Here is a 27,082-nt window from a genome sequence, read left to right on the forward strand (position 1 = left end):
TTGAATAAACAGATTATTGGAGCAGAGTGTTGCTGTCCACTCTTCCTACTTTGATTGTAGTCGTTACCTGTAATACATAATGATCATGTTTGTCTTCTTTTAGCTATAATCTCTAGATATTCTGCCAATTTTAGATTTCACTCTAGAAGCCCCAAGTCATTTTTTAAAATGACTTTTGCAGCTGAAAAATAATCCTCCACACTTTCTAAATGTGCCCAAACACAGCGACAATGTCACAGAAGCCGCGCACAAGCTTCTAACCCTTTTAATTAGTTTTAGCTCTAGTTCCACAGCAGGAAATTTCACCAGAGACTACAAACCTTTGGAGATACTACAGAGACCAGAGTCTAAATTAAGTTCTGGGGAAGTTGCCTCAAGGGCTACTCCTTTCTCAAAGTTCAGGAACTTTGAGGGTGGGACTTTGAACGCTTAAGATTTTTTTATTGGTTGAGCTTTTTATGTCAATCTTTCCAACTCATTCACCTTACTGTCAGTCTTCACAGTTACTTGCGAGATCAACTGCTAAAAGTCTAACATTGTGGGCATTTTGGATCCGTTTTGCTTGTCTGTTGACTCGGTGACCTCGTTTGCAAAGCAGCAAATTATGACATAAATACTGCTGTCCCTTGCCTTATATGGTGTCAATATTGTAGTAGATTTACATTCTGATGATAGTGTGGACTGGACTCTTTATTATGTAGATTTGAGAAAATAGCCATAGGTTCTTTGTGCCTAATCTTTGTTGGTCTTTACGTTGTGTTTTAACCAGTGTCCCCGAGAAAGCCTTGAGTTCCTTACAAAGCTTCCTGGTACTTAAAGTTCAGAGATCTTTGGATGGAAATACAACTTCTGTTCAATGTGGTTGCAGTTTGAACTTCATTAAGGTAATTTCGAAGCTGCAGATTTAATTCAGAATTTACACTTTTGGAAGCTAGATGAGATACATACGCCAAATATGTTTGATGCTGCAATTAGCAAAGAGCTCTGATTAGTCCCCTGGAAGTTTGCATTACATTTAGAGAAATGCAGCCAAGTGGGATCGGGAGAACCTGGAGGCACAGGGAAAACGTAACTTCCAAGTAGGGCTGCTCGATTATGGCAAAAATGATAATCACGATTATTTTCACTGAAATTGAGATCACGATTATTTGACGATATTTATTTAACCCTTTAAGACCTACTATAGAACCAAGTCCACCAGAGCTCATATTATTTTTTTTACATGTTGTAGTGCCATTTGTGGGAGCATTTCAAGTTTCTATACATCAATACAACTGTTATAGCCCATATTTTAATAATATGTATGCATTAAGTCCATAGTAATTACATAAATTGCAAAAAAGTGCAATAAACTACAAAAAAAATTGAAAATCGCTTTTGTTTTGTTTACATATATTTCTACTTGGAGAAATTTAAGAGGTTTATCCCTCAAAACTTTAAATACAATAAAGTTGCAAAAAAACAGTTTCCCACCACAGGAAATTTATTTTGAGTGTCTTCATAGTTTTATTTTGGAGATACAGCAATTTTTATATACTGCAGGAAAAACAAAAAACAATCCTATGATGCAAATTTGCAAAGAAAACAGCAGGTGCATCATTTCACTGTGGGAAGTGTTACGAACAGCTGATAGTAACGGCAAAGCGTGTTTCTGGAATATTATGTTTTTGTTCCTGCAAGCGCTTTTTATGCAATTTTTGCAAAGCTATATGTGGAACGAAACCATGACCGAGGACAAGCTGATGGCATCAGATGTAAGTACAACTCCTCCGGTTTCATATGCAAAACAAATTATTGCGCTAGCTTACACGGTCCAGGTTCTACAGGGATTTAAAAATAGTTACGCAAAACGGAGCGTGCTGCTCTGACCGGCTTTAAAGGGTTAACAATGACTTTAAAAAAATAATATAAAATAGTGTGCAACACCACTGAAGTTTTTTTTTTTTAAACTCTCTTTTCAACCAACGGCAGTCACTCTCCAAATAACTTCTGCTTAGCTTTCCGAGCTTCCCTCGGGTCCTCTTAATCAGCGGTCTCCAACCTTTTTTGCGCCACGGACCGGTTTATGCCCGACAATATTTTCACGGACCGGCCTTTAAGGTGTCGCGGATAAATTAGGGAGGGGCTAATAATCGGCTCAGTCATTTTTAATGATCGTTGAAAGCCCAGATCGTAATCGTGATTAAAATTCGATTAATTGAGCAGCCCTACCAGCTCATGCACATATGAAGCGTCCTGGTTTGTAATAGTTCTGTGGTCTAGTCAACACCATGTTCGGACTGTTTGCAAGCTTGCGGTGCTTACAGTGTCAATAAGCTCCCCCACATTAGGTTTGTTGAACTTTGCGAATCATTTTCAGGCACAGGCTGTCTGAGTGCTGTTATTGATTTATATGGGAGAGGGCCTGGACTCGCCCAGTTGTAGAGGCAGTGTAAACTAGAAATTGTGCTTGTTCAGAGACACTGAGATGAAGGTTTGGTTATTATTTTTGGAAAATCGCTCCTTAGTTTACGAGCTGCTACATTTGTGAATGTGTCCTTTCTAATAAAAGAGGTGGATTTGCTTTAATACATTATTAATAAATCAATGAACCTTTTTTCCGTTAAACAGCCTAAACTTCGAAGAGTCTCCGGACTCCATGAAATCAATTTCTTGAGGGTCAGGGACGATTGACCACATCTCCTCTTGGACGTGTAAAGTTGAGGTTCAGAAGAACTACGGCAGGATCAGGGGAGCCTATTCTTGTCAGCATAGTGAGGCCAACAGTGGCAAAGTGCATAGCTTAGTATGATGACAAACAGGAAAGCTGCAAGGGGGTCTACATGCAGGACATGAGGGTCAATGGTTAATGTGTCTGTTGATTTACATGTATATTAACTAGTTGCTTTTTTGTATTATTATTATTTATCAAAAAAACTGATGATGCATAGATAAAACACAGCACGTTAATGAAGATTTTGGAGGGTGTTTGACTGCCTACAAAACGTTAGGCCCTTATCATAGTGTAGAGGTTACCACATTCACCTAACATGCATAAGATCCCCTGACACAAGTCCCTTTGCCACTGTAGTTTCATCTCCTGCGGTGAACATTTGTGAAGAAGGTAGAAGCGAAGAAAGCTTCCGTTTTTTTAAGACCACAGTCGAAGCTTCCAGACAGTTGCAACAAACTAATAATCGGCTCAGTCATTTTTAATGATCGTTGAAAGCCCAGATCGTAATCGTGATTAAAATTCGATTAATTGAGCAGCCCTACTTCCAAGTCCTTTCTCTTAATGTGTTGTAATGTGGGTAATATAAAGTTCATACTAATTTTCACATTTGGTGTGACCTTTACCTTGACTCAGTTTTCACTGAAATTAAATCAGTGTGAGCTATAATTGGTATCTACAATCACACAAAATTTGAAAATGATATCTTGAAAACTGTCAACACTAGACTGCTAACAAACAGACACGATTACATATTCTTTTTATTTGGGAGGAAAATAAATAACATGGAATTGCTTTGTTTTTGCCCTGATGATGAACCAAGGATCATCTGGTAAATCTTGTATGCATTTGGGTGAAACAGCCATAATATGAACAAAGTTTCATATAAACAAATTACCCACTGCTGATGGAAAAGCACAGAGAAAAGAACAAGACGGTACACATGGTCTACCTGGATCTGGAAAAGGCATTCGATCGGGTCCCCCACGAGCTGATTTGGCGATCACTACAAACTCATGGTGCCCCGGAAGCTTATGTGAAATGGACTCAGCCGCTCTATCGTAATGTCACAAGCACGGTCCGATGTTCAGCGGGAACATCACCAGCCTTCCCAATTACCGTCGGCGTCCACCAGGGCTCGGCCCTCTCGCCCCTGCTGTCCTCTGTGTGGACACCGCGACGGCTGATCTGCAATCACCACATCCATGGAGCCTCCTGCATGCAGATGATGTGTGCCTATCAGAAACAGAAAACTGCCTAGCCCTGCAAACCCGAACGCAAGCGTGGAAAGATTGGCTCTCCGAAAACGGCATGCGCCTGAACATCACGAAGACTGAGTACCTTGAATGCGGCCCCCAGACCAACAGTACCATCACTATCGATGGCGTGCCGCTGACTGAAGTTGCCCAATTCAAGTACCTCGGGTCCCTTGTCACCTCGGACTGCGAAACTCTACCAGATGCCAGACTCCATGTCAACACAGCGTGGATGAAGTGGCGTCAGGCCAGTGGAGTCTTATGCGGCAAGAGAATGCCAATCTATCTTCATTTGAAAGTCTATACGTCGATCGTGCGCCCAGTGGCACTCTACGGGTCAGAGTGCTGGCTAGCGACGACCAAACACGAACAAGCCCTTCACACCATGGAGATGAAGATGCTGAGGTGGCCTCTGGGTCTCACACGACTTGACCGAGCGAGGAACGAAGATGTCAGGAAACGATGGGGAGTGACACCGATCACAGACAAGATGCGAGAGGCGAGGCTCCGATGGTACGGCCATGTTGTCCGTAGCGATAAGAACTCCATCGCAAAGACAGCCCAGCAATTAGATCTGGATGGAAAGCGCTGGACGGACCGAATCACAGATGATATGAAGGTTGCGAATGTTACACCAGAAGACGCCCTGGATAGGAAGAAGTGGAGAAAGGCATGCAAAATAGCGAACCCTGCATCGTGGGATATAAACCACTAGGAAGAAGAAGACCCATACACCTTGAGTTACCTCAGAGTGAAAAGAGTTCTGTTCTATTGCAGATGAAGGAAAATAGTGTCTCACTTATTCTTGTTCTTTCAGCCCTTTTACCATCAAGCAATCTACAAATGTAGGTCAAAATGCTGTTTGAATGAAGTCCCGACTGCACAGGATATATATTTGTGCCTTTATCGATCCTTGTGTTATACAGGCCAGCAGTTCTTTGAAATGCTTGTACTGCACCTGTTAAACATAAGAACAGCAGAGTTCTTAACTGTGTTTGAAGTCTTAATTCAGAGCCTGGTTACTCATGTAACAAAGTAACCTTGATGACCTCGGTTTGCATATCTTTTAATTTGTTCAGTCAGAGAGTTACATCACAAAGCTTAGCCTCTCGCAGGGTCACTGTGTGTGTCTGTGTGTGTGTTTGTTGCCAGGGCTCCAGCAGTCTCCTCAAAAAGAGCAGTTGCACATTTTATCCCAGGAGGGGGCAATGCTCCGGCCCCAGAGGGGAGCTAAGGTAGTGCAGGGTCAATGGAGATGTAACACCCCAGCTGCACAATCTGACAGATCTAATGCAGCTATTTGTAATGGGATTCTTCCCCTTCAGCTCCAGCCCTGTTATCAGTGGCCAAGCAAGCTTGCTGCAGCGGGGCTGAGGCCAGCTCATCAGTGCATCGCTCTCCCAGTGTCGTCTGGATGCTAAACAAATGATCACATTAGGCTGAGCGAACTGCAGCTGTGCTGGTGAGGCTTTTTTGTTGTGAGACCAAATCGATTTTTACTTTTTAACATTTTAACGCAGCTGTGAATGACACCACACTGATGTAGTCAGGTAAGGCTAAAGTGGTATACAAAAGGGAGAGGTTTTCCTTTTCAGATTCAAAGCTCATTTCTATAAAGCCGTCATCGGTAGCACAGAGGAGATATCAGCAAACAAGAGAAACTTTGAAGAGAGAAGAAAATAAATCTAGCAAGAGAAGCATTTATCATTAGCAGCTTTAAATCATCCTTAAAGCTGATAAGTCCTCTGACACCCCTGGTATTATAAGCAGTTGCTTTCTTACACCCTAATCTGACAGCTTTAAATAAAACACCTGTCCAGTTATTGTCTGTCCTTTTAGGAGCAACTTTGCTTTTATATATTTTAGATGTGTGTGGATTTTATGGTCCATGGACTAAACAGTAGCTGCAACATTAAACTGGTTTGACGCTGAATCCCCATACAGTCATTTGGCGAAGCTTTAAGCTACCATTATAAACTTGTGTTAACTGTGTGTGTTTGGAAAGCTGTCAATTTGCAACTCGAGCGGCATTATTGTTTATTTAGAGTTGCTTTGAGGGTTGTTTTTTTTTTGGTCACCTGGCAAATTCCACATCCAGCTTTATTCCACCAACCCCTGTGGCTCTCTTTGCTGCTAAATTGTCCACTATATTCACCTGCTAATTGTTAACTTTCCATTTGCTGCTGGGTCGGTTGTGTGCAGTGGGTAGACTCAGAGATTTTTCACGGAAAATGATCTGCCTGCTGTGACTGGAAAAGGGAATGGATGAGAACAATGGGAGTGAAAGAAAACAGGAAAGTCAGCTGTGGCGCTGTACCAGCAACAATTTTCACATTACGCATACTAATTTCTTTATTTAATATAAAAATGGATTAGAGCACCTTTAAGCATATAAACACGAATATACTCTTTCATAGACTTTTTCTTTTAAAGACACCAAAGCTTTGTTTACTTTATCTTCCTTCCCTGCACTGCCTGTACTGACCTACAGAAAGGTCACTCCGCTCACACTGTAGTCATAAACTCATTTTCAAATCAAATTAAAGTTTAAAAGATTAATAGCCCTCGTGCTCTAAAGGACTTTTCCCCCCAAGTTTATAATCAGATAGGAAATTGCTTTATTATATCTGAAATGCTTAGCAAGAATGATGTACATCAACTCTCATTTACATGCCAATTCTGATAATCTGATAGTGTGTAGCTCTTTTTTTTTCCTGTTAAGTCCGTGCCCACCTTCACAAGGTTTTGGTCGTGAAAATTGGAGCTCCCCTAGTAAGCTTCCTGCTCCATCCCATTGCAGCTGGAAAAGCCATTTTTAATCACCCAGATAGTGCTGATAGATTCTTCTGGGCTTTGCACAGATTAAGAGAGCATTACCTAAAAATGAGGGTGAGAAAATCGTCTTTGGTCCTTTAAATACTCACCAGAGAACCGCAATATTACAGCCTTTTATTTTGGTCATTTTCCTTTAGCCTGTGTTTTTCCATGATTCGCTAGGAAACCCCACCCCCACCCCTAATGTACACTGATACCTTTACGTAAACTGATACATGGGAACTGCTTTGGGGAAAGCACTCGGTTGAGGTTTGGTGCCTTGCTCAAATTAGACAGCAGAGGGTTGCAATAACAAACTGCGCTCTATGAGCATATCAGATACTAGGATACAGTCTTTGATCATCCACCCTGACAAATTCCCTCAGAAGGATTCACTTGTTTTTTGGTCTTTTTTGGGGGGATGTTTCAGTTTGTGTTTGTTAGACGACTGTTGCGTTTAGGAGGAATTTCTGTCACGCACAGATGCTGAAGTTTTTGTCAGACTGTTCCAGGTTTTTCCCGTCAATGTCAGCAGAAATTAAGGCTGCCTGCCTCTGCCCCTTTCTCTCCTGCTCTTATTTACATCTCCTCGTGCTCCCCCCCTCTATAATCATCACTTGTTTGTCAGCGCTGATGTGTGTATGTCACATAATGACTGTTGCACAGCAGCAGGACAGCTTTTTCTTCTAGCCAGAAAAAAAGCTGCAAACACCAGCCAAAAAGCACAACAAAGAAAGGATGCAAATCTTAACAAAGGGCATTTTTTATGGATTCCTCATTCTGACTCTGGTAATCACCGTCAACAATAGGCTTTTTGTAAATAAAATGCCTGGTGGTAGAGCTTCAGAGAAGGATGTCTATTTTTCCGGAATAGTTAATGATTCATTTGGGTAAACAAGGCTTTAATTGTCTCTCTCTGGTAAGGCCTGTGTACAAGCCCTGACATCTGATGCTAAATTATAGCTGTAAAACTCTGGCCAGTGTTGAGCTGCTTTTTAGAGCCAAGCTGGCATAGACTGTGGGACCTGTTCAATTAAGAAGTGCGCCACAGAGAGGTAAGGCAAAAGGGTCAAATTGATCTTAGGAGAGAAAAACGTGTGGCAAATAATATTGACTTTCATTTTGATTTCTTAGCTGAAATGTGAGGAATAAATGGCAGCATTTACTCAGAAATACTCCGAAAAGAAGAATCAAAGATGTTTTTATTCAAGGAAAACTTGAATAACTTTCATTTGACAGCAGTGACATTTGGATGCAGCTGAATCTAGGTTGGATTGATTTGAGCTACGAGTCTGCAAACACCATCAAATGTAAGAACTGACTCGTTGCAGGGTTTTTGTTTTATATTGCCACACCTATTGGTGTGAGGCTTTTTCAGGAAGGAGCAGAGCAGGATGGTGCTGAACAGGGAGCAGTGTTGGATTGAGGCTCCCTGTCTCGCCTGGTGACGGATTACCCTCCCATTGGTGCCACTGCCCCAGCTTGCACACTGTGAAAGAATATCGATACATTATGAATCCTTTAGCTCTTTGTACAAGTTTCATCACCTTCCACCTTTCTCCAAACTGAGTCCAGCGTTCAGTATTGCTGATTCATAGATGCTTTGAAGCAAAAGACTGTGCAGTGAGACTGACAGTACACTGAAAAACAGGCCATGTTGGATTTACTTCATTCAATAGTGGACATTTGTTGCACATAACTTTTTTGCTTTGGCAGAAACTTAAACAACTGAGTTAAATCAACGCAACTTATTCATATTCAATAAACCTGTGCATTTCGTGTTGGTAAAACGCGATTGAAACATGTTTAGATGAAGTAAGGTGAGCTTTTGGAATATTTTAATCCTTCGCAATTTTGTCATTTCATTTCAACACTATTCAATTACATTTGCCCCAATACTACTTGGTCACTTAAATACTACATGTTGTCTTCATATTTCATAATGTTTAACAAAGTCTAGAGTCTGGTTAGAATAAGAACTGAATGGATCTACAACGACTACCGTCCTCCTATCTTTATACAGATTGCAGGGGGGCTCAGGCATAACCTGGGGGTGATAGAGTAAGAGGCAGGGTACACCCTGGACAGGTCACACTTAACTTTAAAGCATGAGGCAATTGTGTTAAATACACGCAAGATGCTTACATAAATCCAAGAGATGGTCAATCCCTTTTTTTCAGTGTAACAGCACAAGTGAAGCAGGCTGAGGAGAGGCTGGGCAACACGAATTCTTTAGCTCTGAGCTCAGTCTGCAGTATTTCGATTTAATGCTGCATTATACTTCTACCACACAGGACTTGAGCCATATTTTACTGTACTATTTTTTGGCGAGTTTGTTTGTTCCTGTAATTACTATCTTCTTTTTTTTTGTTTATGATCCTACATAAGAAAGATTGAAAACAATCACGCAAAATTAAAACATGTGTGGTCCCTGCAGTTTTAGCTTGTTACCTTTTGCAAAGAGGTTATACCTTGTTTGGGCTACTTGTCACATTTTAAATGTCCACGAAACGTCTAATTACTAACATTAATGATGGACGATCCATTATTTGGTACTGAATGGAGAAATTTCTACTTGTTGTGACGTGAGCTAGATATGATACTACAGGGTGTGCATAATTATTAGGCAACGTCCTTTCCTTTGGCAAAATGGGTCAAAAGAAGGACTTGACAGGCTCAGAAAAGTCAAAAATAGTGAGATATCTTGCAGTCTCAAAATTGCAAAGCTTCTGAAGCGTGATCATCGAACAATCAAGCGTTTCATTCAAAATAGTCAACAGGGTCGCAAGAAGCGTGTGGAAAAACCAAGGCGCAAAATAACTGCCCATGAACTGAGAAAAGTCAAGCGTGCAGCTGCCAAGATGCCACTTGCCACCAGTTTGGCCATATTTCAGAGCTGCAACATCACTGGAGTGCCCAAAAGCACAAGGTGTGCAATACTCAGAGACATGGGGGTAAGAAAGGCTGAAAGACGACCACCACTGAACAAGACACACAAGCTGAAACGTCAAGACTGGGCCAAGAAATATCTCAAGACTGGTTTTTCTAAGGTTTTATGGACTGATGAAATGAGAGTGAGTCTTGATGGGCCAGATGGATGGGCCCGTGGCTGGATTGGTAAAGGGCAGAGAGCTCCAGTCCGACTCAGACGCCAGCAAGGTGGAGGTGGAGTACTGGTTTGGGCTGGTATCATCAAAGATGAGCTTGTGGGGCCTTTTCGGGTTGAGGATGGAGTCAAGCTCAACTCCCAGTCCTATTGCCAGTTTCTGGAAGACACCTTCTTCAAGCAGTGGTACAGGAAGAAGTCTGCATCCTTCAAGAAAAACATGATTTCCATGCAGGACAATGCTCCATCACACGCGTCCAAGTACTCCACAGCGTGGCTGGCAAGAAAGGGTATAAAAGAAGAAAAACTAATGACATGGCCACCTTGTTCACCTGATCTGAACCCCATTGAGAACCTGTGGTCCATCATCAAATGTGAGATTTACAAGGAGGGAAAACAGTACACCTCTCTGAACAGTGTCTGGGAGGCTGTGGTTGCTGCTGCACGCAATGTTGATGGTGAACAGATCAAAACACAGAATCCATGGATGGCAGGCTTTTGAGTGTCCTTGCAAAGAAAGGTGGCTATATTGGTCGCTGATTTGTTTTTGTTTTGTTTTTGAATGTCAGAAATGTATATTTGTGAATGTGGAGATGTTATATTGGTTTCACTGGTAAAAATAAATAATTGAAATGGGTATATATTTGTTTTTTAAGTTGCCTAATAATTATGCACAGTAATAGTCACCTGCACACACAGATATCCCCCTAAAATAGCTAAAACTAAAAACAAACTAAAAACTACTTCCAAAAACATTCAGCTTTGATATTAATGAGTTTTTTGGGTTCATTGAGAACATGGTTGTTGTTCAATAATAAAATTATTCCTCAAAAATACAACTTGCCTAATAATTCTGCACTCCCTGTAGTTGAACCCAGAGCTTCAGCAATAAAATGCAAAGTAAAAGCAAATCAAGCACTCCCTAAATCACTCCCTGACAACGTGTCTGCATGCACCAGTCACAGCTGTTTCCTGGATGTAGTCTGAACAAGTAACACTACATTAAAAGACCAAATATCCAAGAGATAATAGACTGTTGAAACAAAAGTTAAATATTTGGCACAGCAGAAGATGAAGAGCATTTTCTACTTTTTCTAGAAGCAGATCATCATCCATTGGAAATACTTTAGTCGTATTAGGATTTAGAGCAAGTGATGTTATCCAAGAACAGAGTCCAAGAGCAAAGCATATGTAGAGCTGTGTCTGCACCACAAAGCAGCACAAGTAACCTATTCAATCACCTGAAAACACACCGTTAGCTGCACTATAAAAAAGGCCAAGAAAAACTGTGCAAGGGCTGCTATTGTCTTGTGTCAACTCAAACATCTATGAAAGTGAAGCTGTACTTGTGATACATGTTTTGCTAATCTATGTTAATGTATTATTGTAGTCTCTACCTTACAATATAAAGCACCTTGAGGCGACTGTTGTTGTGATTTGGTGCTGTATAAATAAAATTGAATGGAATTAATCTGCACAGAGGAAAGCAACATTTCACATTAATGTTAAACTATTTTAAAAAGCACCACAGTTGCCTGACATTAGTAACGTATCAGCATATGGGCTATATAGAGTGGGGTATTTATTTAATATTTTGCACGAAGTGAAACATAAGATTTTCATAAGATAAGAAATAAGATAAAAATTTCTAAAACTCACATTAACTACTGACCTCATTTCTGGCGTCCAGGGTTTTAGGACTTATTCATTACGAGCACAGTTATTAGTCATTACTTTACAGTCTATTCATAAGGACCCAGGGTACTCTAAGAGTTTATAGACTATTTAGAGCATTAATGAAAGCTTTGATTATTTTTTTTTTAATAATTGTTAAAAAGAGTATTATTGTTACTGTTTTGGGGTTGAGCATGCAATCCACATGCTGCAAAGTGAACGCAGAGTCCTGGGCGTGAATCTCAAGGCCATTTGTTGCTTCTCCCAGATTTCAAAAAAATAAACACAATTTTTTGTAAGGAGCAAGAGGTTCACAACAAACTGCAACAGATTTGGGCTTTTTTTTTGCTCATTTGTCACATTTAAGCCACATATTAACACAAATTGACAACTTGACTCTAGTTAATCACAAACTGATAGCAGACTGACTCCAGGTTATGTAATGTTTTGCCACCTTGATCCACCAAAGTTGTTTTACGACAAAGTGTGTAATAGACACACATGCAGAAGTTGCAGTAGCAGCAGAGGGAGCTATTTTATTTCAAGCCAACATGAAAATAATCACGGGAATAGACATTGTATAAATAGACATTATCAACACATTTACAGGTTAATCGTTTCTGGTGATTAAGGAGCCTGAAATATACTTCATACGTTTTTAGCTCTCTACTGACTTTGTGGCTTCAAATGTATTATCTCCCCCTGCTGGTAGTGCAACTTCTGCATGCAGTAATGCAATTTCTGCATGCGTGGACATTTCACGCTTTGCCTCTCCAAAACGTGAAATTTAATAGACACTGTTGTGCCTGGTAAACATTTTGCTGTGATACTAGGTTGCAAGTGGTTGCAGAAGAGGCCCCCCGTCTTCAAAACAACAATTTCAAAGGCAACAAGGCTGCAAGATCATTGCACATAGTTGTAATAATTTTGGTTGTGTCAGTAGTTTTTGTTGCTTTAAGATTAATACTTTATTATTCACTTATCAGCAGTTTAACTATGCACTTATTAACTATTAATCATGGTTTTTTTTCCTCCTTAACTATGTGGAATGAACTGTATTTTGTAAAGGTTGATAAATGTAAAAAAACAAACAAAAAAAAAACATACATGTAATCTCTTACTAATGTCATTTTTGTTTACTTTAACAGTAATTGCTTGTAACTATAAATTAATTTGTCTTTGAAATTCATTTAGTCACGTTGATAGTCATAGTGTTGTCTTGTGAGCTTTTTTAGGAGCCTTCAGTGGACTAAACTCATTAAAGTAGTTTAGACTTGATTCACTTCATCTGGCTAGAGTGAAATACTACATACACAATCATTAAGCATTAATAACAATCTAATAATGTAATGTCTATATAGTTTCCTATTACATTTTTTCTCTGCATGGGTCCAACTGAAAATAATATAAAATGAAAAGAAGTGAAAATTGAAATCTATTACACAGTAGCAGCCATTTCCCTTTTAGCTCTTTTTTTTAGATGAGAACTGCTGCAGTGAATTACAGCTCCCAGAAAATGGAAATATGCAGAACAAATAATTGAATCCGAGACTTTGTGGACACAAGTCTGAAAATAATTGTACCATATATTTCCAGATGGCATTGCATGGTTGATCAAAATCTGATCGTACTTTTCCACCATTTATAATTCCATCAATTTTGACAAGATCCCCAGCACCACTAAAAAGAGCCCCAAAACATGACAGACCCTCAGCTGTGTTTTACAGATGTAGACACGCACTGTTGTGTGTCTCTCCTGACCTCCTCTGTACATATATTTCCAGTCCAGTTCTTGTATAATTTGGGGCACCTCAGTCTTTTCTCCCTGTTTCCCCTCAAGAATGGCTTCTTGGCAGACACCCTTCCACTGATTTACAAGAAAGTCTTGCTGTTTGGAAGCAAAGTATGAAGAAATTAGAGGTGAATCAAGACTTTTGCACAGTACTTTCTTTTTTGGATAACAAACGTTCACAATGGAGGAGGACTCTGCTGCTGCTGTGGCACCTGTACTGACCCTTCAGGTACACTCCAAACTGACACATGCACACACACAAACAAAACCATATCCGGTTCCAAGCCCCACTTCACATGAATGGCTGTGTTGTTGTGGTGTTTTTCACCAGTTAACTGCAATTAGACTTTGGATTGTCAACAATTAATCATTTGTTCTTCCCTGGAGTTTTTATCCATTTTCCACTGCTAACAATATGTCCTTCTTAATTACACAGTAATCGGTATAAACAGAGTGTTTATTTTTGTGTAATGAACTGTAACTCGTTAAAAAAAAAGGGAGCTGCATCACAGTCACCTTTAATTCAAGGTTGTTCAATGCATCATTTAAACCAACCGAAGGGCAAACTGGGTGAATTTTCAGTCTTTTTTTATCAAACGTTTTAGACTGACGTCAGATTTAACAGCTTAAATTCTTTCTATATATGATTTTTTTTTATCCTGTCAGCCTGGGGCTATTTGAACAAATGATTTAAAGTATTAACTGCGAGTATAATTCATTTTTGTACATTCTGATCAGTATACCTCATAGTTTACCCACTTTTTCTTTGTGTTTGGTAATAAGAGTGTGACTGGCTTAGTGTGATGGCTCGTATTCTTATTTCTGCTGCAAAAATAGGCAGAACGGTGTTTGATTTTTGTTTGACGCCCTCCAGCATACACCTGCCTCCCGCCCTCCCACTTCTCATTTTCTGATACCCCAGATAACGTCGTCTGCTGTCTTTGCATATGCTGACAAGATGAGAGTGTTTCGCCAGGCTGCGGTGGTACACATTACATAACTGACAAAGGCAGGGTTGAGGCTGCCTGTCATGGGCAAATCCTCAGTTGGTTGTTTGAGTGAAAACAGCAGTTAAATACAAAAAGACACAAATAAATCCTTCCTTGGCAGCACTGTTGTTCAATGAGGGAGGCTGATCCTCCATATGCCTTATGTGATGCTGAAGGTGCTGTGGTTGAATTCACAATCACGCTCTCTGGGGCACACACACACACACACACACACACACATACACACACACACACTGTAAGAATTCCATAAATCCATACCCTGTGCTTTATTCAGTTGTCACCTGAGTGTTATCATTCGATCTTACTAAAACTGAGATTATTTGATATGTCACGGCGTTATCATTCGAGGGCTTTACGTTACCGATTATTCATCAATCTGTGACAGCGTTTTTAGCGCGTTACTGCCATTAATCATTTAGAAGGAGACGTTGTCAGCTTCTTTTTTTTATTACCAAGGCTGGATGACATCATTTTACTCCACTGACAACAGCTGAGTATTATGTTCTTGAAAACGGTGATGAATGTTTTCACGACTTCGCAGACAGTAATCACAGATAGATAGATTTACTTTCACTACCTGTGATAATAGTATATCCATTTAGGTCTACAGAAGTTTCTGCTAACCTCATCTGCCACATCTAATACTGAAATTCTGTCCCCGAGTTGGCAAAGTAAAACCGTGTGTCACAGGAGAGTGGACTCGAGGAGCAAAAATGGATCTGGTAACAGATTTCGTGCTGTGCCAAAGGCCCAGAACCCATCAGCGCTGAGTTTGGCGTTAACACATGCAGAGACAAGAAGTAGTACATTTTAGGATATTGCTTTTACTACTCACTTTGGATCCAGCCAGCTTGGTCAGGAATGTATTAGCCGAAATAGCCGGGATTACAGCCGTATTCTGTATAAATATGACCTAAATATCATTCGATTTCCCCACAAATCTTAAAAGTACATAGAAAGTAAAGAGAAGACAGTTATATAAATGAAACAATTTCTTACTTTTAATCACAGATTCATAAGTGACAGAGGTATGCAGATATGTGACTTCAGCACACTGGCTCAGTTTTGCTGCAATAACTGCAAAGAAATGGCTCCAGGTATTTCCACATTTCTTTTGGCCTACGGTCAGGACTTTGGCTTGTTCATTCCTTTCTCAGGATATTGTGTTAGCAGAAAGACTTCCAGGGATTTTTCCTTAGAATTTGCTTGCATAATTCAGAATTTAGCGCTCCATCGATGATAACAAGCCATCCTGGCTCAGACGCAACAAAGACAGGCCCAAACAATGCTGCTAATACAGTCATGTTTCATAGATGAGACAGGGTTGCTATATTGAAGGCCAGTATTTTGTGTAGTATTCAAGTGCAGCATTTTGCTTTCTCCAAACAGCAGACTTCTCCCTTAAACTAAAAACGTATATTTCAGTCTCATCCTCCCCCAAAACATTGTTACAGTTACCTTTTGAGATATTCATGTGATCTTTAGCAAGCTGCTGATATACAGCAGAGCCTTTGTTCCAGTGGCCTTCTCCCTGCAGCCCTGCCATTTACACCATTATTGTTGAGCGCTCTCCTGATGGAGAGCAGCCTTTAGTTACTTAAACAGCATGCCTGGTGTCACCCGATTATCGCTTTATTGATTGAAACTGTGTGACTCTTATTTCACCTCCATATTGATCACTGATCCTTGAGGTTCACATGTTGAACCCACATGTTGTGTATTGAAGAAACATTTGGTTTCCTCATGAGCACCGCGATATGATCTCAATCCGTACAGCGCCGACTTTTGTTTTGCTGGTTCTGGGATAAATAACGCCAACGTCAATAATCTGGTGTCTGCTACCATCACAAGGTCAGTGGATGCAAAGGGGAGCTCAAACATGAAGCTGTGATGTAACAAACCTAAATGATGGTTTCATTCTCACAGTCTGCTTGTAATAAATGTGTAACAAATTCAGCTGCTAAAATGTACATGAAAGACCTCTAAATCTGTGCGCAGTCCAAATAACAAACAAGCCAGGCAGTTTCTCCTCCTTCCCTGTGTGCACCTTTCAAACTCCTCAGCGAGCTCTGTTACACTGTTTTGGCAGGAACTCTTTCTCTCTATGCCTGGATTTTTATTTTTTTGTTCTTAGTTAACATCTTGAGAGGCATTTAGTTCTGATGAGGTGGAATATTTTCTTTCTGCCTTAAATGAAAGCAGTGTTAGCCAAGGTCAGCTCTTCACGATGAGAAACCTGAGCTTCTCTTCTTTTCCTTGTGAGCCGAGCCTCTATGTTTGTCTGGACTAACAATGACGCTCTGTAGTTTCCTTGTGTAGCTGCTGCACTTTACAAACACATTCTGCACACAGGGGGAGCATTTATAGTACAATGTGTCTTAACTCTGCTTTCAGCTGTGCAGTTACCTTGAACTGCGGAGATGTCAAGGGATTCAGTCTTAGAACAGCACGTTCCAAACAAGTTCCAATAAGGTGCAAGTTTCTTTCTTTCTTTCTTTTTAATCTATGAGAAGACAGACAAGGCTATTTGAGTCATATATAAACCTGAGGCATAACAATATTCCTCTCAGTGGCTTCAGCTGCTGTGTCCACATAATAAAGTTTGTTTTTGTGTTGGTACAGTGTGTCTTCCTTATAGCTCTCTGGACTAATATGCTGTGCTGTTTTGGGGTGGGTTTCCTGTTAGAGCACCGTATAGTTAGAGTTCGAAAAGTGCTTTGTTAGGGTTAGGTTAAGTTTCTTTGAATGTGAGGTTAGTTATTTCTGCCTCCAGAGTATATCTCAGCTGGTGTATCTATGTGTTGTAAAATGCTATAATGCTGTTAAAACACGCCAAACAACATCCTAGCAATACAGCATACTGTCTTCTGAATCATTATCGTAAAATGCATGAGGTTTTGTACCTTAATCTCCGACAACCTGTTTTATAATTTAAGTTATATATATATTGTGTTGGACCGTAACCCCAATGCATATTAATCCTCTTTAGTTTATATTTTAGCATTTACGTTTCACGTTGCATTTACATATTTGCCCAAACAATTAGTCAGATTGCACAGATGCAATCACAAGTAACCTTCGTATGCACCTCCAGTTCTGTTCGAGTGCAAAGAGGCGCTGACAGCTGAAGAAAGGCCTTGATCATTGTAGCATTCCCCAGACAGTCAGACCTTCAGTCAGTCAGTCAGTCAGCTCGCTAGCTAACCCTCACTCAGCATTCATTATTAATCACAGAATTACACTGGGGCGCTCTGTGGGTTGAAGGGGGACAAGTTGTGATAGAATATGCAATTGTCTGCATAATACACAGCAGGCGAGGTATCAGGCGCTGATATGAAGCACGAATATTGCATGAGATTTCTGCACTTATTACTGTCAAATGATGGTGGCGGCGTCAGGGGCAACGGCGAACACTGTGAGCGCAATTCACAGAACCAAGAGCAGTGTAAATAAAATCTGATTGGCTGGGGATATTGTGTGTATAAAAATCAGCTTGAGGCATGCAGTGATTTGCCCACGCAGAAAACTTTGTTGAACCTACTAGCTTACAAAAATGTGTTCTTGTCCACTCGTATTCCTCCGTGCTGCCCAGTGATGGACGTTGAAGCATTATGACCTCCGAAGCTTGAGCAATATGTTAGAATTGGCAATTTACCAACACCTCTTTAGCTACAGGAAGCTTTGACTGCCAAGTAAATAGTCACAGTCTCCCACTGATAACCTCTGGTCAGCTCCACAGAATTGTGTGGGAGGTAAGCACCATTAGCTAGGATGAGACAGGAGTGTCATTCATTCATTCATCCATCACAAATGACTGTTGATCTTTTCATTCCCAAACCGGCTCGTTGTTCCGCTGGCCTGCCACTTACAAGAGCATTGCATCATTTTAAATAGAATCAAATGCGTATGAATCAAAAGGAAACTCTGAGCCGTGACTGTGTGTTGACATAATCTCGATTCAAGAGCGATGTAAGGCCTCCTCTAGAATCCGACGAGACACAGAAAGAGAGAGAGAGAGAGATAGCAACAAGGTGAGAACTAATGCGGCCGGGTTTAGCTTCGCCTTTGATGTTTGTACCAGCAATCCAAGGTGCTCAGAGCCTATCTGTCCTTGAAGTGAACACACCCAGGAATCCCTGGAGAGGAGGAAGATATTCTAATCATTGAAAAAACTAAAACCTAGGGAGGAAAGTTTACTCCCCCCCCATCATAGTTAATGAAACATTGCGTGCCATCACTACTCACGATGCATATTTGGCCTGGAGTTAGAGCGGCATCTGGAAATACTTAACATGGCGAGCGCGGTAGTTTATGTAGCAGATGACCATGAGTTCATGCAGACTTTAGGTGGTTATATTTGCTAAATTGTCCAAAAAAGTCTTTAAAATTCAGGTGATGTGGGACAATTTCTTTCTTCTCTCACACTTCATCTACTTCACAGACAAGTAACTCTTTTGAAATCTGTTTTTTTTTTTTTTTAAATCAAAAATCTGTCAGAATCCCAGTTGTATCTGTGCCGAGCTACTATTTAATATTTTAGGTGAACTACTGATGAACTCAATTTAGGAACTGTGTTTATTGAGTGCAGTGTTTCTTGATATGAGGCAATTTTTAAGGAACCGTTACATCCTACTAAAACCATAGCTCTGAAATGAAAGTTGGCCTGCAAGGAAGTGTTTATACGCTTGTGTTTGATTTCATCATCAGTGACATCTTCAAGAGTCTAGTCAATCAAGCGGTTTTGCTGCCAGGCTTTTGTTTTCTCGGCCATCAAAGGAAGAAGAGCCTCTGGACAGGTTTACGTGAATGGCAGAATGATTCATCCCATGGTATGAAGCATCAAAACCAATTTGCACTGCAGTATTGGACACTGGCCTTTTTTCTTTCTTTCTGTCTGTGATGTCTATATTTCGGAGGCGTTACAGTGTGAATATTAAGGTCAGCTTGACATATTGGTTGGTTGAAAGTAGAGAGTGTGTTCCCTAATTATTAAGAATAACATATTCGTCAGAGTTCTGTCAGTCTCCTGTATTTATTTAGGAATAAATCAGCAGGCACAGTTTTTTTTTCTAGGGGTCTTTCTGGGAGAATATTAGTGTCTGGAAAAATATCAGCATGTTTTCTACCTACTGATATGAACAGAAAAAGAAAATAGAGCACAAGTTCCTCAAAAAACCAATTATGAACTTTAAAAAATGAAAGTTATATTTGTCCATATTCGATGGAAACGCACAGAAAGGTCTAGTGGATCTAAAATTTAACCTTGTGGTACAGTACAAGTTAAAAGTGAGTTTAACTTGAAAGAAGCATGACAGCATCTCCAAGGATTGTGCTTTATATGTCTTTGAAATAACAGCTCTGACAGATTTAAGTAGCCAGGTTTCCTTGTCATTTTTTAAAGGGTCTAGAGCAGAAGTTCTTCAGGCTTTCTGAAGATTCTCAGAAGGTTTTTTGAGGGGGACACTGGCATTGGGGACCATTTTTAGGGGAATGTTTTTTCACCAACAAAGTGATTAGCCAAAAACGTGAAAACTATTAGTTAAAATGTGGCTTATTTTGGCATCATGGGCAGTATGTCCTTAAATTTGTGGAAACTGGATAACAACATGCATCTTTAGCTGATCCATCTACTGTTTGCTGAAGCCTCGATCAGAAATGGTCTCAGTGGAAAGGTGGCTGTCATGAATCTGATCTGGACTGATCAACAGGTCTAATGGATTGATTCCAAATTGGTTACGAATAACTGTCAGTACATATGGAGCATGTGAGGAGAGAGGTGAGTGTCTACAGCCATCTCTGAACCACGGTTGAGGCCCTGTCATGGTTTGGGGCTATATTTCAGTCAGTGTCGTTGGGGATCTTATTAAAATTGATGTAATTATGAACGCAGAAAAGTACGGTCGGATTTTGATCCACCAGCATGGCAATGATTTCAAACACATAGTCACTGCAGTAAAAGCCTACATAGATAGAAAAACACAGAGTGGAGCACAGTCAGTCGTGGACTGGCCTCCCCAGAGTCCGGACCTCAATGTTACTAAAGCAGCGTAGGGTCATCTTGACAGAGAACACAACAAAATAAAGTCAGTGTCCATAGAAGAGCTTTGAATGTCCTTCACAAGCGCTGGAGAACTATGAAGGGCTCTTAAAAGGAGTTTAAGAGTGACTTCCCATTTATGTATGCACATGTTTCAATAACTCATTGCACTAACTTCCCATTTACCTAGAAAAAAATGTGGTTGTGCAGGAATTTGCATACTAATACATATCGACTATGCAGTGTCAGCATCTTTTTTATTTGTATTGATTTTTCTCAACATTTTGTGATCTGTTACTCAAATTTTTTTGGTTCATGGTTGTGTCAAAATAGATAGCAGCTGTTGGCCCACAGTACATTTTAAAGACATGATTTGGATAATTTAGTAAGCGTGTGCATCATTCCAAAACTTACAAAACATCCATCTTGGATTGCCTTAGTCCCCACAACAACGCAGCACATTTTAAAAAATTAATTTAAACAGTTTGATGACTAAAATCCCACGCTGCTCCAACAAATAACAAACGTAACCTTATGTGGTGTTCTCATGTCCCTTTAGTTTACAGAGCAATTGAAACTCCTTTATGCAACATCCCCTGACATCTACATGTCACAATAAAGCTTCTCGACTGCGGCTAGCCCCGGCATGTAGTGCAAGGGCCCAATTAGTCCTACTTGCAGCTTTAATTTTTCATGTTGTGTTTAATCCACAGATCTTCCCTGGCAGACTGAACAAACGAGTTGACTCCAACAGAGCTACGCCTCTCTTCAGTCTACTTGTGGTCTGACGGCACTCACCAACATCAAAGGTAAGCCCCCCTTTCTCTCTACACCTCCTGCTTCCTTTAATCACTTTGTTCAGTTCATCATTGCTGTAATTGCATTTCCTGATTTTTTTCCCCTTGTCTTGCAAATCCGAGACTTTGCTTTCTCTGTTATCGCGCCTCGAAGGAGCTTCCTTTCAATTGGCTTTGTCGCTCAGGTGCCTTATGTGCTTTTTATGTCAATACATTGAGAGGCGTTTTCTCTCTAGTAACTGTGCTCTTATTTCAGCGATCCACACAGTTAAATCACTGGTGGTAAATGTCAGTAGAAAAGCAATGTTAGCTCTCTGCACAGACTGTAGTGTGTTTTAGAGGTGAACGGGAGATGACGTCGTTCTGGTCCAGTTTCTAAAAACAAACTGTGTAATTGAGTATTTGAGGTGTGAGTCAGTCATATATAAGTGCAAGACAAAAGCAATTCTCAAGTCTCAGTTAAGTTCCACATTGATGTGGTGGAAATAATTAAGTTCATTGCTTATTCCGAAGCTTTTAAAAGAGCAAATATCAAATATCTTGATCATCAGAAAAGAATGCATTGTAATTATGAATGAATCAGTGCCTGCTGTGATTAAATTAAGACCTGGGCTTTAATCCAGTTTCTCTGATGCCTTGCTGTGGCTTATCTACCTGAGCTCGGGTCACCATATCAAAACCTGTAGACTATGTTACACAATCTTATTCAACAGACTCCCAGTTAATTTAGTTAGGGTGTTATCAGAGTCTAGCTGACTTACTAATGCCAGTATCTTGCTAACCACAAACACATAATGTTTAAGAGGATCTAGTCCCTCTGGATCAATCATAACATAAAATCTACTTGCATCACAGTGACTGTGCTTAATAAACATTCATGAGGTCTTTGAGTGCACTGGCATTTTTATATAGCTTTATAACAACACAGCAAACAAAGTAATGGCAGCCTACTGGGCTTACAGTTCAAATGAATGTGGCATTTAAGTTATATTGCATATTGTATCTACATCATGGTAAAAAGAAAAGTACACCCTCTGTCAATTCCAAAGTTTTATATATCAGGGAATAATAAAAGATTCTCTAGAATTTACCAGGTCTTAAAATGATGTAACAACTTGAGGTGACATTGTTTATTTTATTATTTATTAAGTCTTGTGTATTTATTTAACAATAATGCAGAAGCAGTGTTTGGAAAGCTGACTCTACAATACTTTGGGATAAAGAGGAGTTCATGGTAGACTGCAAAACAAGCCCAAATAGAGAATAGAATAGAATAATCCTTTAATTGTCCCACAAGGGGAAATTTGGTTGTAACAGCAGCCAAAAAGACACATATACAAACAAACAGTAGACAGGACACAGAACAGAAACATACACAATTTTTCTTACATATTTACATTAAGGACAATGGTTACCATATACAGAGAGTACTGTACAGTTATTAAATTAAATAAAAATAACTACAGATAAGAGGCAAACCAGGTTGTAGTGCGAATCGGTTAATTAACTTATTGCAGTTGCAGCGCAGATGTAAACATCTATGTTTGTTGGGAGCAGTTCTGATTGTACAGTCTGACAGCTGCAGGGGGGAAGGACCTGCGGAAACGCTCCTTCATGCATCTAGGATGCAGCAAATCATTACTCTACCACTACCATGCTTGACAGGTGATATGAGGGGTTTTTGCAGTGTTTTACTAAATGTAGCACTTTGCTTTATGACCAAACTTCTCTGGACAGATGAAGAGCCACTTGGCCAGGCTAAACAGTGCTACCATGCTCTTTTTTTTTTATCAGAAAGACAAGACTTTCTCCTAAAAACTCTTACAAACAAGCCACATTTATTCAGTCTCGTTCCAATTGTAATATTATGAACTTTAACATTTAACTGAAGCTAACTGTTAACTGTGAGGTATAGCTCTTAGATTTTTTTAAGTATTGCATGCGCTGACCTTTGGATGAATTTGCTTGGACATCCACTCCTAGGAAGATATGTAGCTGTTTTGAATGTTTTTCACATGTGAATAATTTTTCTCACTGTACAGCCTTCTATTTCTTTTGGCTGCTCACTTTTGGACACCACAGCGGCTCATCTGCCTCACTTTGATCCTGTCTCTAGCATCCTCCTCTGTCATAGAAAGCCTCTGCTCGCCCTCCTGCCATATATTCATGACTCTTTTCTTTCTCACTGTAGAATCGTGGAATCTTTTGGAAACAGCCTTATAACCTTTCCCTGTCAGCAGCAAACTCTAAGATCATTGCTGATGTCTTTCCTGCTTGGCATTGTGTTAACACACACCTGAATGCCCAAACCAGCAAACTGGTAAAACCTCTGCTTTTTCTGAGGCGCTCACACTTGCTACTTACTCTCTTAAATCCTATACAAGCAGTAATCGTCTGCTTAGTTTCTTAAGACTGCTTCTGCATTTTAGTATATGTCATGTTTTGTAGCTTGTCTCAGGTTTTATTTGCCATATTTTGTAAAGGGGTGTACTTTCTCTTCACCATGAGGTTACTTTGTATGTAATATGAAGTACTTGCATAAGATTTTCCACATTATACAGGACAGGTAAACACCAACTGAATTTCTTTTCTTCTAGCTGTGAAAATGTTTAGTTATGGAGCCCACACCTCGCTAAGCTTTGCTTATCCTGGTGTCACTCAACAATGCTCCTGTGGGCATTAGCACTCACTTTAATGTTCCTCAAAGAAATGCAACAGGAATACTAAATCAGAGGGAGGATCAGTCCCAGTGACCGTGCATTTCTTTCTTTTATTTCCTGTTGCATCTCTGTTGGAAGTGTTCAGAGCATCTTTGCATATCGGATATGTACTGGAAATGGCAGTCATCTTTCAGTAACATGTATTAAATAGCAATTCACTTAAAAAAAATGCTTTTTTTTACAAGTGTTTGATGAATCCTGTGTCATTTTTTCAAAGACAAAAAGAAACTATAAACTATCACTTCATCACTATAGTATCTGCAACGGCCTGCAAGTCCCACTTCAAGCTGACTTTCATGTTCTTGAGTAGCTCTTGAGCAGCTTATAAAGGTTTCCTGTGGCTGAGCAAAAATATCCAACACAGCAGCTAAGTGTCTGTCATTATAATGAATCACTTAGCTGTCAGTCACACTCCATGAGAGCTTTGACGTATTGGACTTCTTAGCAAAGGGTAAAAAAAATCTCTTAAATGGCTGAAATTACTGGCTCTGCGATGACACTTTAAGGTGGAGCAATACTACTAATATTTCCAATTTGTCTTCTGACTATATGAAACGTCAACAGCGGAAAGAGATTAAAGACTGCACACACACACACACACACACACACACACACACACACACTCTAGGAGGAGCAGGTGTTTTTAAGTACCCAATTGTGCCGCTGTGAGCTGCATCCTCAGATGTGCATCAGATGGGTTTAGGCAAAGAATTAATTTGAGCTGCCTCTAGAAGGGGTAAATTGGCAGTAAGGGGTGGGGTGGACTGGGGGAACAGCACCACCCACCTAGTCCCTAATCAGGTGAATGTTCCTAACTCAATATCGGGCACCAATGGTCACACTCAATTATCCTCATCCTCTACCTCCCAATCTGTTCCCCCAATTCCCTAATAACCCCCTAGCCAACTCCCTCAAGATATGAGGCTTCTGCTCTTGTTGGCCTCCTCAGGAGCAACACATCCAGTCTGTCTTTGGTCTCTGATTCTTAAAATTTACCAAAGTCAAAATGAAAACAGTGGATATTTGGGGAATATGTAAAAAGTTTAAAGATTCACACTTAGCATGAATACTGGGAAAAGGCAATAATAGCTCTGTTGTAAACTAACCTGATGTGAACCTGAATCTCACAAATTAGCATGCCATATTTTATGTTTTATCTTGATTGAAAATTAGATCATGATAAATCAAACACTGGAAAAAATCCTAAAAACTAATATCGCATCATTTGACTCGCCTTAAACTTCCAAAATACCTCCCGGCTGCAAAGCATTAAGGGTTTAACACCCAGTCCTCAGTGGAATAACGGGTTATTTTTACAGATGCACTTGGCAAGTTTCCACATTGGCTGTTTCAGATGGTGATACGAGGTAAACTGCTGGTGTGTGTCTGTACACAGCACTGCTTTACACCAGAGGAGGAAAAGAAAGGACAGAGCTCAAATCTTTGCCGTTCCACCTTTCCACTGGTCAGAGCCTTTGTGTAATTTAGGCAGATAACCAGACCGCTGGCGCCTCACTCCTTTCAAGCTGTTCTTGAGAATAACATCAGTTCAAATGTCTGCCAGTTTACTACAGAGAGGGGTTTGATGGCAGAGGGTCTTGTCATTGGAAGATTTGTTTTAGGGGAGTCCAACAGACCTGATGAATAAAGTGCCAGGGATTTATTACAGGATTTTCCAGCAGGCCTTTGAAGTGAGCGACTGCTGCCTCTCATCTACCAATCCACACTCAAAAATGTGGCCGTGTGGATATATTTATTACCGGGCTATTTTTAGAGCGGTGAGTTTTTGCTAAAGCGAGTTCACTGCTGAGGAAAAGCCTTGCAACAGCGCAAGTGAAGCGTCAGCTCTGCACATGGAATATGAGCTTGTTTTCCTTTTAATTAAAGATGTTTACGCCTTAAGAGTAGTGAGATGTAACCCACTTCTCTTTGTGGAATTAATTAAACAGTTTTCTTTTTTTTCTTTCCTTTTTTTAAATATCATCTCTTTGATTAGTTTTCATTCCTTCCACACATAAACTTCATGTAGTGGCACACACAAGTGACACTCCACACCCCTGGAGTTGTATTTTGATATGTTTCCACCACATAAAGTTTGGGAGTAAGAACATGGCTATGTTTTCATCCCCTCTGACCCAGGCCGTTATCAAACATCTGCTGAACCAAAGCCAAAAATAAAAAACGAGGGCTGTCATGGTGGAAGAGGGGAATTCTTCAGATGCCCCCTCCCTGACCATTCTGGGCTATTTTAAGTATGGCCAGAAGTTGGTGTGTAATGATAAGCTGTGGGGCGTAGCTGACATGCCTGCCATATAATTCCCTTTATGACTCAGGAAGCAATGGTTACATTGCCCCCCTAACCCTCCAGGGGTGTGAATCATTAGAGTCTGTCCGCAAATATGCCCAATCAACATGGCCTATGGGACTCTATTTCTGTCACTTATCTCAAGTAGTGGATAACTTTGAAAACAGACAAGGATGCTATTTTTGAGCGCAGTTTTCCATTTCCCAGCCCTGTTTCCATTTTGAAACCTGACCGGCTGATTACCGTAAACTCAAACCAGACATAAATGTTTTAGGAAGAACAATTCATTTAAAAATACTAGATTCTCGAGAGTTATAATGAGAGATTTTGTTCCTGTAAACAGAAAATGAAACATTTTCTTTTGTTCAGATGGTTGTGGAGTTTAACTTTGGAAGCACATTCTCCTTGGTAGTATTGCAAGAAAGAGCCAGACTCCACTCCAAATAAATAAATGATCAGCATGTAGGAAACTTCAAAGAGGGATTGTGTGCTTCAAAGGCCCTTATTGGTGCTCACCGGATCCTATTGTAAAAGAAGGCTCTTTTTATGCACACATGTACACACCCTTTGAAAGCCATACATTCTGTTTTGGTATCCAAAGCTGTTTAAGATTCAAATGCTTGCATCTGCATTGGTGAACCCCTGCTGAGCTAGACCGCCTCCTCGAGACAAGATCAGCTAGAAAATATCCAGAATGCTTTGATATAATGCAACTGCTGACTGAGTGTCAGCTCTTGATTTTTGTAGAGAACCTTCTTGTTTAACCTTCTAGTGTCTGCCACGTCAACCAATATCCAGTATACAGCATATCATGACTTTTAAATGAATGCAAATGTCTTTACTGATGCACACGGGAAAAAA

At 40.2% G+C, this 27,082-nt stretch overlaps 1 protein-coding gene across 5 annotated transcripts in view; it reads left to right on the forward strand.

Annotated features, from left to right (window-relative positions):
* arvcfb (ARVCF delta catenin family member b) overlaps positions 1-27,082 on the forward strand; it is a 251,388-nt gene that overhangs the window by 82,445 nt on the left and 141,861 nt on the right. For all 5 annotated transcript variants that reach the window (XM_086313099.1, XM_086313100.1, XM_086313101.1 and 2 more), the window contains one exon: positions 21,113-21,208. The gene's annotated coding sequence lies outside the window, so the exon portion shown is untranslated. The remainder of the gene's footprint in view (positions 1-21,112; positions 21,209-27,082) is intronic.

The sequence above is a fragment of the Aulonocara sp. 'chitande type north' Nkhata Bay genome, linkage group LG12 (genome assembly GCF_057382095.1).
Source record: "Aulonocara sp. 'chitande type north' Nkhata Bay isolate Kocher_YH1m ecotype deep benthic linkage group LG12, A_spYH_male_GT1.1, whole genome shotgun sequence".
Lineage (NCBI taxonomy): Eukaryota > Metazoa > Chordata > Actinopteri > Cichliformes > Cichlidae > Aulonocara > Aulonocara sp. 'chitande type north' Nkhata Bay.